This window comes from Clavelina lepadiformis, chromosome 8 (assembly GCF_947623445.1).
Source record: "Clavelina lepadiformis chromosome 8, kaClaLepa1.1, whole genome shotgun sequence".
Lineage (NCBI taxonomy): Eukaryota > Metazoa > Chordata > Ascidiacea > Aplousobranchia > Clavelinidae > Clavelina > Clavelina lepadiformis.
The window spans coordinates 2,249,701-2,261,053 of record NC_135247.1 but is presented as its reverse complement, the minus strand read 5'-3'; the positions used below and the strand labels follow the sequence as shown (position 1 = coordinate 2,261,053).

The 11,353-nt window shown below is 35.5% G+C and overlaps 1 long non-coding RNA gene across 2 annotated transcripts; it reads right to left on the bottom strand.

Moving 5' to 3' along the window:
• Positions 1-571: 571 nt before the first annotated feature.
• LOC143469859 (uncharacterized) lies at positions 572-9,118 on the bottom strand. 2 transcript variants are annotated; one of them, XR_013119230.1, is made up of 4 exons: positions 6,261-9,118; positions 5,589-5,706; positions 2,502-2,615; positions 572-2,297 (listed from the first exon to the last, which is right to left on the bottom strand). It is a non-coding gene; the product is annotated as an uncharacterized LOC143469859 (long non-coding RNA). The 2 variants fall into 2 exon arrangements; XR_013119229.1 differs by lacking the exons at positions 5,589-5,706; positions 6,261-9,118 and adding an exon at positions 2,700-2,850.
• Positions 9,119-11,353: the final 2,235 nt, after the last annotated feature.

Below are 11,353 nucleotides of genomic sequence, written 5' to 3'. Positions count from 1 at the left end.
GAATTAGAATTTTGACCTTTTGACGGCCAATTTGTCGCCGGTTAATTTGATCGCCGGCCAATTTATCGACGGTTAATTTGATCGCCGGCCAGTTTATGTCACAGTCAGTTTGTCTGCGGTCAATTTACGTCACGTTCAGTTGACCCCGGTGAGTTTGTTCGCGGCCACTTTCCCGCGGCCATATGTCGTGGAACCCAAAGATAGATAGGTTTGTACTTTTAACGACAGCAAACATCAAAAGCAATTTACAAAACCACATTGTATTAGTGACAGTGACCTCCGCATAGCAAAATGCTTTAAACGAAATAGTCAAACTTGGCCTTTAAGTCTCCGACGCTTATGACCTTATAACTGTAAGGACATTATAGAACCTATTTGGATATTTGTATGCCGTTTGTTAAACATTTCTATGTTATATTGTAATCTAAAATAGTGGTTGATATGATATGTGGTTGTTACTTTTGACACGTTGCAAAAGTAATATCTGGGCAAAACCAGCCTCCAGACCAGATGATGATTATTATCGATCCTACCGTATCGTAGACGCGGTTACATATAAAACAGAAACTGCCAGACCGTCTAAATTATGACCTGATAGAATACGAAAGAGAGTGGCTTAGAATTTCTAATGCTGTGTTATCAATTATTAATCACCGCAGAAACCGAACAGCATTGGCAAAAAACACATAATGTTTAGCGTTTTTCTAAACACGCTGATAAGGATTTCTTTTAAGCGAATGATTTCAGATGTTCACATGTGAACATCTACTAGAAAGCAATGGTATCGTGTGAAATGTTTTCTGATGTGGTGATGTAATAGACGATAACCAATAACATTTTCCATCCAGCTAGTTGGCATCGTTTTTAATTTGGAGAAATAATAATTTTATGCGCATTGTTGGTAACTTACTTTTACTTCCACCTTAATACAATAGCGGAAAAAAGCAGATAAGCCCCTGCAGCTGTAAGCCTGCAGGGGCAGGGTTTTATGATAATCACACGTAAAAACAATGGACAAAAACATGAAGACACGTTACACTTTGTAGGGCAGCGCCATAACGTGTCACATGCAAAATCATACAGCGACTGCTGGTATTTACGCATGACAGTTGGACTTACAAGAAAGGTCGTTGAAAACGTCTGGCGAAGTTAAAAAACCATTGCGGTCGGACGTTTATGATGTTTAGCTTTTGTGGCTATGTGACGGCAGCCTGCAAACAATTTCCTATTGAATACTGGGTTTCTTGAATGTAATTTCCGTTTCGTGTCGCTCTTGTGTTTATTTCTATATGATGTGTTTTTGCTGTGCTAATTTGCGTAGCTGTTTATTGCAATGAGTTACGCTCAATATAATTCATTATAACTCTACTACAATCCAGTCAAAAAGACGTTGCTATTTTGCTGTCTCGACTCAATGTTATGTTTCATCATGTCTAACCAATGCTCCTTGATGCCAAGCCAATTGGGCAGCAACTAGCGACAGTTGAAAAAGATCCAACATCAAACTAATCGAGTAAGCGGTCGTGCTTACATAGGCAGTCAAGTTACAAACAATTTAAACTGAAATGACTGCGAAGAATTGTCTGCAATCAGACGATAATAAATCAGCACGAACAATCTGACTTTCTAGTTGTGAAAAGTTTATACGACCTTGCGTGGAGACTCATATAATCAATAGCCCAGAAATTATAAACAACTATGTGTTGCAACTTTGTAACTTGATCGTGTGATCGCCTAGTTCAATTACAAGTTTTAACATAACACCATCATTTCGTTGCAACTACATAATAAGATACTAGTATAAGTACACAGAAGTGAAGGGTCCAGCAATGGCTCATACAAGTTTGCAAAACTCTGAAAACTAACAAATAGAAAAATAACATCATAACCTGGTAATATTGTAACAAATCAGTAAACAACAACTTGGGTGCAGTTTGCCAATGAGCCTTAGAACACAAAATCAGCTACAAACTTCATTGCATATATCAGCATGTGGAAGGTCTTATTACATAACTATTCCCGCTAATGGTCGCTATGGTGCAAAGTATGCTGTAACATGCGAACGCAGACATCAGAAAAACATAAGTGAAAGAAAACTGTGTGCAAGATTTTTACCAAACTAAACAAATTTTCTCAAAATAATTTTAGAAAATTCACGCATTACGAGTCTTATCCTTCGACACAAGCATAGTTACCGATTTAATTCTATTCATTCCTGATTTTATTTGTTGTTACGGCAGCAGGTTTTAATCCTGTTAACATCGTGCATATTAGATGTTTGCCGAAACATTGAGGGTCTAAAAGAGATGGCTTTATTTTTACTCGAAATACAACTAGCAAAAGTATTTTTTAATGTGACAAAGCCAACGTCGATAACACAGTCAGTAGCGCAGTATGTACCGTATAAAAATTTTCACTTTTAAGTAGAATAAATACCATCGAAGGAATAAAAGGACATTCAAATGTTGTATCAAAGATGAAAAAGATTTTTATGTACTTACGAGGGACCAACGTTTTCATGGAATGTCGATTTGCAAACCTTAACATGCTTGTAGGCAGTAAAACTTGGTACTATCGCCGTTGAACTGTCGCATTTGAGATGAATGAAACTCTTCCTGAAATCAAGAAAGCATTAATTAGAATTGTTTATAACTATATATAATTAATCTGTTTCGTAGAAGCTCGTAATTATCGTGCACCTGCAAGGCGTTGTGGATTGGGTACTTGGTCTCATGCATTAATACTTGTTAGGCCTATGTTCATAACCAGATTTGTTTCCGTCCCTACCGGACTAATAAATAAAACCTAAAAAGATGAATAACTGCTTTTCTGAAAAACATGCCCAAATTTTACGGTATGTCTTGTCAAGTAATCTCAAAAATTTACACCTGGTATTTTAGCCAACCAATTCCGAAATTTATGGTGTGCCTTCAAGTTAAACCAAGCAATCTTTTGTCTTGTGGGCTTCCATGAAAAGACATTTCAAACGATTATGATAACACATAATTTGCCGCTTAAAGGCAATTTACGAACCTGCAAATTAGCTTAAGGTAAGATTACAATTAACTAAACAAACAGCAGGCTTAAAATCAACAGAGCGGTAACAGTGAGGCGCTTGTTTGTGTGCAATAGGTTTGAAGCTGAAATAAAAGCTTTACTTGAACGTCAAAGTAACTTGAACTTATTGTAGAACCATATACAAAAGATAATGCAAATATATAGCAAACAAAAGACATACGCTATAAAATGATATCTATATATGTACGACATTGATATAACATGGATCTTTCCACCCTTGCAATTCGTACTTCGGCAATAAAAGCGCCTTTTTGCCCATGTTCTCAAAGACCTAGTGCTCTCTATCTATTGTTGTTGAGCTCGAAGCGAAGTTTTTGATCGGTGCGACATTGTGCAGAATAGAGTTTAGCTTCTTCAGTCACCGAATGAGTTGTGTCGATTGTCGGTGTAATATCCGCTTTTGATACTGTTAACGTTTCGGTTTTATACATTTGATTCGTCTGAAACGTAGCTTGGATTGGTCGAAATAAAGAAAGTACTTTGAAAAGCCTGACTTTCTGTAATATTTAAATTTCCCTTTGCCACTTCGCTTTTTTGGCTCGAAATTTTTCTTAAAGCAAAACGACTTTGCGAGTTGCGACGTATAGACGAGGTTTTACGGTCAAACATTTATTTATCTGGTAAACGATAGCACGTGGTCTGGTACACGTCAAACGCCGAAGGGTGTTGCTGGAAAAGCACTGCCTTTGTTTGACTTTTGCTTTAAGACATTGCCCTCAGATCAGCGCGAGGAACTCCTGAGATGTGTCAAAACACAGGCATAATTTGTGACAAGCGAAACACTCTTTAAAAAGCATCTGTAGTCTTATATCGAAAAGAAAACAGCACAAATAAATCAACAATTACAGAATAACACGCAGAAGCACGCGTGTATATCTCTGTCCGATCACTGGAATAACGTGCTCTATCGCTATCTAACGGTTCAGAGTGGCAAATGCTGCAACAACAAGATGAACTTTTTAGCTGAAGACATTTATTGTTATAGGATGTGATAGGAGTAAAATTTCTACGTTCATTTAGCAGACCCATTGCATTTATCAATTACAAGTGCAAAAGGCCAGAAAAATCAAGTTTATATGATTAATTAACAACTAGTGAAAACCGACAAAAGAGTATTGTATAAAGAAACATTGTAAAATGCAGTGTAGTTACTAGCAGGTACAGGCATGTGTGCACTTATATTTGTTAAAAGATATATGGAAGAAATAAAGTGCTTAGGTTTAAGCCATAGTTACTTTCAGTGATTAAGTCACTGGAATGAATGGTTACTTTGTGTGATTATGCAGGAAATACCCTTACAAGCATATCTAGTTTTCAAGTTTACAGATGACTGCCTACAGTAATAACTGTTTAAAAAGCAAAACTCTTTGCTGACGATTTTAAAGCTTGATAGGTTATTTATGGAAGCCTAATTGGCAGGTTCTGTGGGAGTACAACATGGTACTATACCTTTGTGCTGCAAAATTGATTGTTAGTCATTTTGTTTGTGATAAAGTTGTTAGAAGCTGTCACAAACATGTCACACTTTCACAATTGGATGAGCAATGTTAGATATATACTTGGACTGGAACAACGATTTTATAAAATTGGTATTTGACATTAGTAAAGTGCTCACAAAAAAGTCTCCTGTTAGGTTATTAATTAAATGCGTATTGCTGCTTTAAAATTACTCCATTGTACAGAAGCTTACATAATATACCTTTGCAGTAGATATTAGTAACAAAAACTGTTCATTTCACAAAAGTATGGAATGCCAGGCAAGAAGTAGGTAGAAAATAAGGCAGCAATGAGATTGTTGCTAAGCTAAATAAATCCTGTTTGTTGATATCACTTGCAAACATGCTTTATATGTAAGGTTGCAATTTATTAAGAACTATATCAATACTAAATTTTAAACATTTTTCACAATGAACCATTTTCCAAACCTTTATGAACCATGCCTCAATTTATTTTTTAATTTTCAACTTTTGGTCAATAATAAAAAAATTGATTGCATTACTCTTAAATGATCTTAAAAATAGAGCAAATGAGTGAAAGACTAGTATAATAACATACATGTGCAGATTTCCATGGTAATATGCATTACAGATTAGAGTAGAAATTATTTATATAAGTTCAAATTCGATACTTAGCCAATTTCTTTTGCATATCGTATTACCGCATGCAGAGTGTAAGGATGTTTGTTTTATGAATATTTTGTACATAACACATAACATGGTTTATGCATTGGTCTCTGGTGAACATGCTATTGTAAATGTAAATGGTAGCTGTGTTTTTAGAATAGGTCATGATAAACAACAAATAAAGCGGCTTGGTGGCGAAGCGGTTAGCAGCTTGTAAATGTATGAAACAGCTTCAATTCCCAGTTGTGTTACTGCTATAATACTTTTACGCAAGGTAAAAACAATGCTTGCTTCTGTTCAGTAGTCATGGTGAGCAGTTCCAAAATCGTGCAATATAACCAAACAAGAAAAAAACAAATATAAAAATTTGTATCTCTGAGAGCTTACTCAAAAGACATGCTTTGTAACCGTAGCTTGAGCAGTGAGGAATCATCGTCGACACTGAGTTTAAGTTGTGCAAAGACTTTTCTCAGTTCAAGGATAAAATTTTCAGTGAGTAAAAATCCTAGAAAAAAAAACAACTTTTTGCACCAAATTGCTGTTAAATAAAAACAAAATTGATTGTCACTGCAAGTTGGTTGCAGATCAATGCAGTTTTTAAATTTTAGGAATTTAATTTAAGTCACAGAATGACTTTTATCACTTGTACTTGAAAATCACAAAATTTTCTTACTAGTAAACTACTGTATATTGGCGTTCAAAGGAATGACAACTTCATTGGTAAAAATGTTAATCCATTTGTTGGTGAAGTTTTAAAAATGAAATAGATTTATAAAGTAATTGTTATTTACTTCAATTTTATGGGATTCAATCACTTTAAAAACTTCACTAAAAATTACTATCAAAACTTCAATAAAATTTGAAAATAACAAACTTTTGTAAAATCAGGTATAATTTGGTATTAATTGTACTTGCTTATCCAGAATAGCCGGCATTCCAATGTACATATCAAATCTTTGCACATTAGCTAAACCAAAATTGTCACACGATAACTAAAATCTACATTACACAATATATTATACGTACATTGTACTAGTGGGTGATATTTGGTTGACTTACTTTTCTGAGAATCTCTTCGTTCATGATCCGATCATACCAGGGCACTTTTATCAGCCTTCTTAAGCACGTTTGATGAAAAGTGTTAAAGAGCTTGTTTGTTTTTTGCTCACTTCCATGTCTCATTGGTGTCGGTTGGAATGCAAATAACAACGGCATTAATTATATAAATCGTAACATCTATATTGATCGATCATCATCCATGGTTGTCTTGCCGGCCCCACAGTGGACATCCATTTTGATATTGTAAGAGAACCTGTCATATTGTTCAAATTTTCTTGATTAGCCTTGACCATGTTTGTAGGATTGTGTGGGGGATCATCTTCATTATCTTGGTCTTCTTGTTATTAACCTAAGCCCAAGCTTTGACACATCTTGCTGCAAGGATGTAGGTAGCTTATGAAGGCCACAATTGCTTCCTGCTAGCAGAGCAAAATCATTGGCAAAATCCAAGTCATTCAACTTCTTTTGTCCTTTTAATGGAATGACATATCCACTGTTGCTCAAGCACAACGTGATGGTCAGCAAAAATAAAAAGGGATGGAGAATGCAGCCTTGGTCAACTCCAGTGACAATATCAAAAATCTTTGATACAATCAGACAATTTTTAGACAGTAGCTTGAATTAATATAAAGGCTCTTGAAGATGAAAAATCTTTGCCCTAAAGATATGTCACATGACTGTATAATATCACCCAGCGATTGTCTGTGGATACTATAAAATGCCTATTTGAAAAATTTGAAATTTATTATTACTGGTTTTGGTGTTGTTTTGATGTTGTGCAGAGTGAATATTTGTTCAGTACGTGAGCAATTAGTACAATCGCCAGCCTGTTCTTTTCGAAGGACAAATTTAAAAGCTTGTCGCAGCACTGCTATGCTGAACACTTTGCCAAAGACTGAGAGTAGGGTAATGCCCTGCCAACTACTATAGTCTGGCGGTATTTAATTTTACAATTACACTTATCTGTCATTCCAATGAGACCTGTTCATTGGTTTATTAGACGAGCTGACCGTGATCAATCTACCACCTCCAAGTTTTATCAACCCCGTAAGATCTCATCTAATCATGCAGCTTTGTCTTCTTTTATATCTTGACTGGATCTCTTGTCTCTTCTTTAGTGGTTTTGCTCATGCGGAATTTTAACGATGTGCTGTTTGTTAGTTTTTCTGATGCAAATTCAAACAAAGCAATCGGATTTGGCTGGTTGAGTGTCTGCTGGAAATGTTCCATCCATTTTCAATTTTGTGCTTCATTTGTTACCAAGGTTGTATCATATATATACTATTGTCATTCTTTAGATTAGGAATGATAACAATAATTATAAGTTACCAATAAATGGCAAACGTACAATATGCTTAGAAGACATTAGTCTGGTAGCATGCCTAGTCATCTCCTTCTCGAAGCATCGAAGCATCTCCTTCAAATTCTTCACATCCATTACACCAAAGGTATGCAACATACGGACCGTGGTACCCACTTATGTGGCCTGCCTTCTGCACACATTCATCAAGTAGGGCAATATTTTCAAATACTGTTAACTGTTGCTTGATCCTTAGCATCATTACACTTGTGCATTGTGAGCCATTGCAGTAAGTAGTTGCATACCCACGCATTGCACTGTTGCTTGCAAATTCTCCACTATTTTTTTCATACGGTAAACAACCTCAAAGTAACAGCAAATGTTTTAATCTATAGTAGATCTGTCGGCAAAAGCTATTATAAAAAATATTTAAACGTTTTTATATATATCGAAATGATGCTATAAATTACAACAAATTTTTCTTGCTGACATGACATGAAATTACAGTGGTGGCGAAAAGTTTAGGACCACCTCTAAAAATTCTGAATCAGACAATAAATACCATATTTACTCAGAACTAAGCTCAACAACTTTGTGTATTATGTGAGTATAGCAAACAAAAAATCAATTTAAATATAAATCATGCTTGTTTGAACCAGAATTTTCCAAAACGTCAGTATTTTATTGGTCCGCAATTAGATTTGATTACATCCTCCAAACGTTTTGGTATGTGCTCTACAAGACTTCGGCAGTATTCAGCTGATAATTCACGTTCCCAAACTTCTTTGATTACTTTTTCCAGTTCCTTAGCACTAGTTGGCTGTTTCTCCGAAACTTTGTCCTTCATAATAGTCCACAAGTTTTCTATTGGGTTCAAATCTGGACTGTTGCCAGTCCAGTACTTGGGTCTTTTTCGAATTCAAGAACTGGGTTACGATCTTGGAGTGATGACATGGTGCTCCATCGTGCAAATTATGAACAGCCATGTGTAGTTCCAACTTGTCTTTTAACAAATCAACGCATTTCTGGCCGTTCATGATGGTAGGAAAAACAATCCAGCCGTTCCGTTCACCGATATTCCCCCGCAAATCATGATACTAGGGTCTTTTATTATATTATTCTTGAAAAACCACAATTTGAGCACGCAGAACAACAGAAAGAGAGGATTTTCGACCCATTTTCAAAAGGGTTCAAACACTCAAAAACAAGATGAAGCTAGTCATAAACATATGTTTGCTACTTGATGGGCACTTTGAAAGTGACTGCCACAGACTGGCAGAAAAATGATGTAATATGGTGCAATAAATTTGCTTTATAATATAATAGTTGAGTTCAGAAGTAAAAATTCAACTTTCCGCATAGTGGTCATAAACGTTTGGCCACGAATGTATGTACCGTCGGTAACGGTACTTGGCAAAATATAGTTCCGACTGTTCCGGTACTATTTTAAAAATGTAGTTCGGTTCTTTGTCAGTACTCGGTACTTTTTGTGTAAAAGATGCTGCTGCAAATGCAATGTTTGCCGCAATTATGTCCCTGGTAAAGGTTACTCCAGGTCAAAACACGTGACGTTAATCGCTTGTAATTTTACTTGACATTTCTAGATTAAAAAAATCAACAAATAGTAAAATTAGTATTAAGGTGTGATAATATTATAATTAATGTAATATACAGATTGTATAAGATATAGAATTTTCGTCTTCGAGTATCGAATCAGCGAAGCGTAACACTGCGTCATGATAACTTCCTGAGTATTGTTTTAAAGTTGTGACGTAGATGTCGCGCTTGCCTTTCTTGCATGCGTTTAGTTTGTAGTATAAGTTTTTCATTAGCGTTTACTATTATCAGTACCAGTAATATTATGCAGTTGCCAATAAGCAAAAAGTCTACTAAGATCAATGCTGTAAAATGGACGTCTTTATGCTGTTGATGTGCCAATGTTATGTCTAAATGTAATCGTTCAAAGAAGCTACAATATAATCAGTTTATACAGTTGTTATTCTAGTGAAAACTACTGTTGAATTCAATTTGAAGAAGTTCAGTGTCAAGTTAGACAACAAAGTTGTCACCTTCATAAGACAATAATTCATTACGGTGAACAATAAAATCCGAGGTTGAAAAAGCAGACAACGACCTTATGAGACTCATATAAAATCGACCGCAATAAACAATTCAACTAGCAAACATTGTAGTGAAGTGAATCAACTTGTCAAGTTTGTGATAATATTATAACTAATGTAACATTTACAATTCCCATCTTTGAATATCGAATCAGCGAAGCATAACACTGCGTGACGTAATCGATTACTTCCTGCTTAATGTGCGTGCAGTATGAGTTATTCATTCTTTCTAGCTATTACGATCAACGCCGCAACATGTACGTCTTTATGCCGTTGCTGTACCAATGTTTTTATCTAGATGTATTAGTTCAAAGAAGCTTCAATATAATCAGAATATACAGTTGTCAAGGTGAACAATTAAGTCTAAGATTGAGAAAAGCAGAATAATGACCTTTGAGACTCATATAACATCGAGTGCAATAAACAATTCTACTAACAAACATTGTAGTGAAGTGGTCAACCTTACAGGTTAAGGTACGACATACAACCATTTCATTACAAGTTCAACAACCATATACACCCATTCCATTACAAAGGATTAATTAACATGCATTTTTGAAAAGATAGCCTACTTGTTAAAATTTTGAAATTATCACGTGAAAAGTACCGAGTACCGGAACCGATTGAAATATCTTGAAAAAAATAATTCGGTACTTCTTTGCAAAAGTACAAAAAAAGTACTGTGGTAGGCTACTGCCCACCTATGCTTGGGAACATGATTAAACGGTCACATGGTTGGCTAGCCTTCATTTTCGATTAAAAGCCGATCATTTGCGAATTATTCCTTTGGGCTACTTACTTTCACTCAACTGCGGATTAAACTTTAACGCGGAATAGCCCATGTTATTTTACAAACCAAAACTGAAGCCTTAAATCTCAAGTTTCGCGCACTTTTTCGCTTGTACCGTTACACCCTTGCATAGAACAAACTCTTACACGTTTTAATGCACATTTTTGACATTGGTGCACAAAAAGTGTGTCAAGAGGTGTCACAGATGTTTTTGTCAGTCATAGGTTGACAAACTAGGCCGTAGCTACATTAAAGCAAATGAGGCATTTGCCTCCATATACAGTATAGTGTAGCACAAAAACATTTTCGTGCTAAACTACATTTAACAATATACTTTACCGAGTGAACCGGGGACGTGCTTGACATATTTGTTTCTGTAAAATTTCTACACTAACTACGGCTTTGACAAAGACGCATTTTAAAAATCCAAGTCACCTGGAGTTATTTTGGTAAATTAACTCCACTCTAATCAAGTTGTAATGAAAAGTGGTATATGGTCCCTTAGCCTGTAAGGTTTACCCACTTACACTACAAAGTCTGTTTCCTTGTGTATATCTTAACAGTGAACCTTGATAGACTTCAGCAATAATGACACAGGAATGACTACTGTATAATCTGATTATATTTGAAGCTTCTTTGAACGAATACATCAAGATAGAACACTGTGACAGCAACAGCACAAAGACATGTTGCGGCGTTGAACGTAGAAACCAAAAAAGGACTGAATAAATCAAAATGCACGCACAGGGGAAGCATCGATTACGTCACAAAGTGTTATGCTTCATTGATTCCATAGATGAGAATTCTATGTCGTACACAATTTTATATTACATTAAGTGATATATTTATCACATAACCTTCCCCAATGAAATATCGTAAGTTT